The sequence below is a fragment of the Macadamia integrifolia genome, unplaced genomic scaffold (genome assembly GCF_013358625.1).
Source record: "Macadamia integrifolia cultivar HAES 741 unplaced genomic scaffold, SCU_Mint_v3 scaffold_216A, whole genome shotgun sequence".
NCBI lineage: Eukaryota > Viridiplantae > Streptophyta > Magnoliopsida > Proteales > Proteaceae > Macadamia > Macadamia integrifolia.
In genome coordinates this window covers 142,878-151,638 of record NW_024870646.1, presented here as the reverse complement: position 1 = coordinate 151,638, position 8,761 = coordinate 142,878, and the positions used below count along the sequence as shown (strand labels likewise).

Here is an 8,761-nt window from a genome sequence, read left to right as displayed (position 1 = left end):
CATAACTAGGTTAGCTCTTCTTTGGGGTTCCGTGGATGGTTTGGAATCCACCATAAGATATACATGATGTTACACAATAGAAAGACTTATACCCTTGATATTAGTCATGGTCCAATCTAGGGCTTCCTTATTGTCTTTTAACACTTTAAGTAACTCCTCTTCCTGGCTAGAAGTTAAATTTGAAGAAATTATTGCAAGAAGAGTCTGGCTAGGCCGTGAGAAAGCATACCTCAAATTAGATGGCGATTCCTTAAGATCTAGCTTAGGGGGCTCAACTATGGAAGGTTTAGAAATGGAATTGGAAAGCGGTCCTAAGTGCTCTATAAGTGTGTGAAGTCTCAAGACTTCAGAAAATAAATTTTCACTATCATCATTGAACTCATCCATATACTCTTGGAATTCTGAATCAAAATCAATATCAAAGTTGGTAATTAAATCATCATAAAAATCTAGAAAATCCTCAAGCATATTGATTTCTTCTTCCATATGTGATTGCTTACCTATCCTAAACATGTTAAACTCAATAGTTTGGTTGCCAAAAGATAACCTTAGGATAGGTAAGCAACTAGGATTCGGAGAATTGAAAGCCACTAGAACTACTTTTCAGTTGGCGGATAGTCTTCCTAGAATTATTGGGATCTCATCCTTGGTTGAGAAGGACTTGGTATCTAACACAATGAAATCAATAGGAAAAATAAATTCTCCCACCTTCAGTAAGACATCCTCAACCATCCCTTTAGGAATCTTAACAGACCTATCCGCCAACTGAAAAGTAGTTCCAGTGGCTTTCAATTCTCTCAATCCTAGTTACTTGTACACATGGTAAGGTAAAAGATTCACACTTGCGCCAAGGTCAAGTAAGGCATGCTCAATGTAGGTATTACCTATGACACAAGCTATAGTAGAGCTCATTGGATCCTTATACTTGGCTACTATAGGTTGAGTAATTATAGAACTAATATTACCTATTAAGAATACCTTTTTGGGCACACTAGTGATACGTTTGTGAGTACACAAATCTTTCAAGACCTTTACATAGGCGGGGATCTAGGATATGGCATCCAAACAAGGGATGTTCACTTCTACCATTTTGAAGACTTCTAAAATCTTGTCCATGGAAGCAGTCTTCTTTTTGTTTATCAACCGATTAGGAAAGGGGACAGGAGGAACATAAGGACTGTTAGAAATTTTTCATTTTTCAGAAAAATCATTTTTTGGTTCATCAACCAAATCCTCTTTAGTTTCAGAAGAATCTTTAGGTTCATCAGATGAACCTAGAGCAAGAGGCAAACTTGTGTCCTCAATAGAAGGAGAGTTACCAGGAGTAATAGATGAAAAAGATTTAGAAATACTCTGTTGGTACTTTCTACCACTCCTAAGGGCATAAATAACATTATATTGGTTGGAGGGTCATTGTTGGGTCTGACCTTGTACTATGTTCAGTGGTGCTTGTGAACTAAAAGGCTAATGATGCCTAGGGTTAGGCTTTGGTTGACTGGATAAAGTTTCCTTCTCCCTCTCACGCATAATTGAGACAACTTAGATGAGTTCTCTCGTAAGATTTTGATGGGTTGTCATGAGGAGGGCCATATTTTTTTTCAAGTCACTTGTTCTACTCGCCTCTCTAGTATTGGTAAACCAGGGGGTTGCTGATAAGATGATAAGAGAGGAGCCCTAGGAAAACTAGCCTGAGGTCCTACATTTGGCTTAGGAAAAGTCTTTTGAGAAAAAGATTATTGTGCAAAGGGAGGCCTTTGGGGTTCAGGTTGATCTTGATTATGGAAATTGAAAGGCCCTGCTTGGTTGCTCTGGTTCCAGGAGAAATTTAGGTGATTTTTCCATCCTAGATTGTAAGTGTTACTATATGGATTATTCTGATATAAGGCATTCACACTTTCATTGGAAGTTCCCCCAGAGGTGTTGGGACATTCTTCTATGACATGTCCAGGGGATTGGCACCAAGCACACATCTTAACCAAATTGATTGATGATGGCTCTCTAGGAACAATAGCCTCCATCCTCTTAATTAGGCTATCCAAATGGGCTTCTTTGATCACTATTCCATCCATAAAATATCATTTTTCTCCTATGGTTCTCACTCTCTTGGGTTGATTCACACTCACGGGTTTTGTCAGCTAAGTTAAGTAAGAATTCCCATGCCTTTCCTTCATCTGTAAAGGATGTGAATCCCTCAATGCACATAGACTCTATCATTTGTTTAGTTGGGTAATCAATACCCTGATAAATTATTTGACATAAATGTCATAAGTCTAGTCTATGATGATGGCATTTTTGGAGTAGATCCTTGAATCTCTCCAAAAGTTTATAAAATGACTCACTAGGCTTTTGCCTAAATTGAAGGATATCACGTCTAAGCTTATTGGTATTGTAAGTTGGGAAAAACTTCTTGAGGAAGGCAACTGTGAATTTCTCCTATGTGGTTATGGAATTTGTGGGTAACCCACACAACCACTTCTTAGCTTGGTCTTTTAATGCAAAAGTGATTAACCTAAGCTTAACAGCATCATCAGAAAACTATTGGATCTTGATTAGAACATATACCTCTTTAAATTCTCATAGAAATAGGTATGCATCCTTAAAGGTCAGCCCATGAAAGTGGGGCAACATAGTGATGTACTGAGATTTGAACTTAAAATTATTACCCTGAGCTTGTGGGAAAACTATGTAGGAAGGTTGGGCTGTTCTAGTAGGGTAGAACGTATCTTTCAGAGATTTAGGTGGATGATTTTGATGTTGGTCTCCCATATTAAAAGGTTTTAAAGAGAGCAAACGTATAGAGTCACTACTTGTGAGATCTTTTATTTCTAACCGATTCTTCATAGTAGGTACCCACCTAACACTCATGGAATAGAAAACTACCCACAACTAGAGTAAGACAAGCATAAAAGAATGGAAAGAAAAACTTTTTTTGATTTTTTGATTTTGATTTTGATTTTTAGTTTTTAGCTTATCGAGAGTTTACCGGTAGGGATCCGGGGTTACTGAGATCAATTCCTAAGGTACCGCTACAAGGTAAAACCTATCTATATCATACTATGAGGCTTGGCAACCTCCATCGATACAACTATTATTGTAAGTTGTTCTTCTCATGAATTCAGTAAAAGAAAAAGAAACACAAAACAAAGCAAACAAAGCACTCCGATTTAACAAAAGAAAGCAAAAAAATAACATGGAACTGTCTCCCCGACAATGGCACCAAAAACTTGTTTGAGATTTAAAATATAATCGTAAGCGTACGGATCAATGAAGCTATGGGTCAAACACAGGGAGAGTAGTCACTTTATTTTTTACTTCTTTTAATAATGTAAAAGTGAACTGATTAATGGTTGTGATCTAATTCTAACAACCATCCTAAACATATGTATCTAAAATAATGTCCTAACTATTCATCATCTAAAAATTTAAATATGCAAGCCACGCAATTAAAATTAAATAAATAAATAAATAAAAATAAACAACCCACGTAATTAAAAAATAATGAAGGAAAAAAAATACTGAAATAAAAATAAAGTAAAAGAAAGGGGATAAAGCTAGAGAGAGACTCACAAGTAAATTTCTCTACTTAGCCCAAGGGATGCATCATCATATGAGCTTCCCTACTTGACCAGAGAGTCACTCTTACAAGGGTTACTCTACTTTATTTTAGGGAAAAAGAGGCAATTAAAATAAAAATAATAAAATGATGGTTTTATGGCTAGGAGGGGCAAAACCAACACATACACTAGCCATGAACCTTGGGAAAAAGGGAAAGCAATGATGTAACGAATGAAATTAAAATCTTAAATTAAAAAAGAAATTATAGTCAGAAGAGAGAGTGAGAGGGGGGAGAGAAGACTATTGAAGAAGTCTACCTACCTGAATCAATGCTTGAACTTAAAAGCTTGGGTGACTTGAGACTTCTAACCCTAAAAACCAGATCTAGAATGAACCAAATCTGAAATTTCTAGGTCTGGAGAAAAAAAAAAAAAAAAAAAACTGAACTTGAAAAAGAGATGATCCACGGCTCATGATCTTGTCACCTAGATCTAAGCCTAGAACTATAAATTAAAAATTTCAACTCAATTGCATAAATCATAAACATAAAAAGGCTGAATAAAAATAAAAGAGTGTTTGCATTAGTTGAAATAAAAAAGATATACAAAAGTAATTAAAGCAAAAACAAAGAAGAACTAAAACTAAAGAGAGTGAGAGAGAGAAAGAGAAAGAGAGAGCAACTAAAAAAAAAAACCCTAGAAGAAGAATGAAGTGTCTCATCCCCTTATGTTGATTCTATTATAAAGAGAATGGGGGAGGGAAGCTAAGGATTTTAGCTTCTAAAAAATAATGGATTTTTTTTTATCTTGTTGATGAGGTGGAGGAGAGAGAAGAGAGAAAGAGAAAATATGTGTGGAGAGAGAATCTCCCATGATTTTTCTTACCTTTTTTTCTTCTTTTTTTTCTCCCTTTTCTATTTTTCTCTCTCTTCTTGCGCAAAAAACCCCCTTGGTCAATTTTTCTTACTTGGATTTGGACAATATTCTATTTTAATGGAAAATTCCATCCATACCCTTATCTTTTTCTCTTTTTTTTTCTTTCCTATTTTTTCTCTTTATTTTCTCTCTCTCTTCTTCAAACTTACGCACAACCATCTTGGCTGAATCCTTTAAGTGATAAATAGGAGAGAGAAAATCTTCTAAAAAAAACCTCAAAAAAATAGCAACCAAAATGTTTGAACTTGAGACCTCCTAATAAGGAAGGGATTTTACACACCACAACTCACCAACTATGCTAGATAGTTGTCATTATAAAAAAATAAATCTTTAATCACTTAAGGGTGTGATTCATCGATCCTTGTTGGCATTTGAAATATTCTTTATTCCCCTGGAACAACTGCAAACGGGCTGGTGCTGCATCTCGGTTCAGTTCTGATCTATTATTCTTTTTCTGACTCAAAAAGAATAATCACTTGTACAGTTGACCAAACAAATGTGTACTTTAATTGAACAAGTTCATCTTACTCAGAATTTCATCATCTTCGCAACCATGAAAAGAAACAAGATCTCTTTATATGTAAATTTAGAAATATAGAACCCGATAGTCCTTAAGGCCTTGAAATATAAAATCTGCAAAAAAAGAGTAATACCTAAGGTAGCTCCATTCTAAATATGTAAAATACATGTTTTACTACCCTAGATTTCACACATAAATGTGCTCATCAATGATGTTCCTGAGATGACCAAATCCAAATGGTCGTTACCCTTACAGCGGCAGAGGAAAATACATACGGATTCTATGTTTGTTACTATGGAAAATTCCCAAAATGGCTGATCACATTTTATGACATTGTTCCTTCGTAAAGTTCATCTGGTTCAGCAGCTCATTATATTTTTTGTGCCACAAAGCAAGGAGTTTCGCCTTCAAGATTGAATGGAGGGGTGGCATGAGCTTAGAAGACACGATAAGAAGGCGGGTGAAGAAGTAGTGAGTCTGAGCACTTTTATCTTGTGGACCCTATGAAGCACTTAGAATGATATTACATTCGAAAAGAATCTTGAAAACTAGAAGAGGTGATACAGGTGTCTCAGTAGGCCTACCTAGAGTTCTCTGTAGCCTATAACTCTATTGCTCCCAAGATATCTCTTTCCATTCTGCCCACATCTCTTTTGGTGAAATGGTTTCCCCTTCTACACCGTTCATTAAAATTAATAGTGATGCTTCTTAGAGTTCAGATCATCAAAAATGTGAATTGGGTATTATCATCAAGGACTCCAATAGTCAGGTCCTTATTGCTATCTCAAAAATTTCCTAGTTTGGTAGCATTATCATGGTGCAATTTTATTCTAAGGACATCATCAAGGTTATCGAAAGTCCAAATAGTTCATGTCCTTTGCCAATCCAAATTATCTCAAACATCAACCATCAATCTTCTTATTTCAGGAATTGCTTATTGAATTCATTCCTAGGGAGTCCAATTGTACAGTAGATTATTTAACCTGGAAGACCCTATCCATATCGTGTAAGATAGTGTGGCTGAAATCCACTCAATGGCTGATGGAGAATTATAATTACCCATCCACATGCCCTTCACGAAATGAATAGATCTCTTCCATACAAAAGAAAGGGTTAATTACTTGGATACCCACTGTACTATGGCTAGAGTGCTTGACACCCCAAAAGTTTGAAAAGTTTGCTTGAAGCCATGTGAAACTTGATAGTGTTAGCCTACGATCGGTGGTTGAATGAATAGCCATTTTACCTTTATGGATTATTCAACCTAAAAAAAACCCAAATCCATTTAAGTAGTGGGTGAAGGGATTCCCTTTTCACCCATCTTCCATCTCAAGATCCTTCAACCAAATTGGCAGCAAGAGCAACCACCCTCAAAGAAAAAGATGAAGCAAACAAAAGCCGACAGAGGAGGTTTCTCGGCTAAGAACACAACCGATGGGGGGATGGTGGCAACTGGGTCTGATTAGAAGGGTTTCGGCCATTGTTGAAGGTGGGTTAAAGAAGGAGAAGGGTTTCAACCATTGTTGAAGGTGGGTTGAAGGAGGAGAAAGGTTGGTGCTATAGTTTATGAGAAAAAGGAGAGCTAGAGAGATGATGATGAGACGAGAAGAGGGTTTCAACCAAAGGAAGAATGGAGAAGAAGAGAGAAGAGGAGGGTGGAGAATCATCTTCAGTTCTCAATTCTCAATTCTCAATCTCAATCTGGCTCATTCTAAATCTCAATTTTAATTTGGCTCTTTCAATCGTACTAGCCCAAATTCTCTAAAAAAATTTGATTATTCTAATTCAAGCCCTCAAAGCTCATCCATTTCTCAAAATTCAGTTTCTAGATGCTCACATTGAACTCTATCTACGCTTCTCTTGTCCACATCTATAGATCTAAGTCGAAAGTTGATGCACCATCCCCCATTGCCTCCTCTTCAATTTACAGCTCTTGAACCTCACGACTCAAAGTGTTCTTCCTCTATGGATTCTCCAACTCCTCCTATAGCTTCAACCCCTAGTACTTGACCATCCACCAATAGGAGCAATGCTTCGAGTGGTATATGTCAAACCCCGCTCCTGCTAGGATACTAACGGTGTGAATAAGATATTTACGCATCTTATATCTCTACCAGGATCTTTGATAGTAGTATCTTAACCATCACAGTCACTGTACAAATTAAACCATCTAGAATCATAAGCAGCGGAGTCAAAGTTAATATAAGTGGAATCATGTAAATCAATTTGGGGGAATAACTAATGTTAAATATATTACATAACATAAGTACATAACATAAGTTATTCTTTTCCACTTTTTCCAAAACATACATATAAATAACCCACAAAATATAACATCCAGAAATACACCATCAGAGAAGACAGTAGTCTCGCTCTCGGCTCAAGGGGCAGCATACTCACATGTATCATAAGCATAATCAGGATCATGCTCCTCAAGCTCTAGAGTCTAACAGTCACCACCATACTCAGCGATAGAGGAACATATGTCACTGCCCTGGTGGCATGATGGTACCTGCATCATCATCATCTAAAAAGTAACACGCACATGGTGTGAGCTTTAACTAACTCAGTGAGGAATGGGGTTTATGCAAGCACATACACATAGTCCATGATGCAAGGATGATGCAATCCGTTTTACTTTAACCACCTAGCATACAACTGAGTCGGGTTCATGCTACTACGAGGTATTAGGTTGTATCTTTGGTCCTGAAAATATCTCGTTGGTCACCTAGCGATACAAACCCTAGTCATGATTAGGAACCTATTGGTCCCGAAATGTGACCATTGATCACCTAGAAAACCCCTGATTACCTCATTCTGACAGTCATGGCACCGGAATTACTATTAGCCAAGTTGGTCTAGTTTCTACCTCCGGTAATAATCACATCATACCATGAAAATGACATTCTATAAGGGTTCATCGAACATTCCACGGTTGGGTTATCCAACACCTTACTCCTTGTTGGCAAGGGATCATAGCATAGGGAATGAAACCTAACCACTATATGCTATACGTCTTTCATAAAGATACAGGTAATATGGAGTATGATATCAAAATCACCATCGGTCACATCCCATCCATGTCCAAGACTATCTAGTATGCGTATAGTTGAGTATGGGATATGCAGTAATGGAATTACCATCAGCCAGACTGCATACCCATTTCCAAGTATGGCCATCACGTACACAGTATCAGAATTACCATCGATCACACCATGCATCCACAACCATAGTTAACTCTAATGCGTACCAATGCATGATGCAATCATCAACACGGTGATCGCAGTACCAGAATCCACCTCTGTCACACCAAATCCTATTATAAAGTCAAAATCACACACACAGTTCAAATACAATAAAACATGTTATACAATTCAAATATATTATACCCGCAATTGATTAACTAAGCATGATTACAGTTTAAAACATCCTATAATTTTAAAACTCTCCAAAAGAAAGTCAGACCACCACTCACCTCATCTATCGATGGACGGGTGAAAATTCCAATTTTGATACCCGATTCAAACTCCGCTAGGTCTCACCGAATTGTGATAATCTCTATCCTAGGTACAAGGGTAAAAAAGTGTTAACACGTGTCAAGAACATCAAGGAGAGGGTTTCCCCCAAAAAGTATCAGAACTTTCACATTTGACAGTTCAGAAGTGTCACTAGATTTAGACCATCGGATGGACACTACGTGAATTTGATGGCCTGGGTGGAGCCTTATTAAGGTTCCAAAAGTCATAAGATT

General features: G+C 37.1%; 1 non-coding gene across 1 annotated transcript; it reads left to right on the top strand.

The window, feature by feature from the left end:
* Nucleotides 1-2,272: 2,272 nt before the first annotated feature.
* LOC122071398 lies at nucleotides 2,273-2,379 on the top strand. The gene has a single exon (XR_006138174.1). It is a non-coding gene; the product is annotated as a small nucleolar RNA R71 (small nucleolar RNA).
* The last annotated feature ends 6,382 nt before the right edge of the window (nucleotides 2,380-8,761 follow it).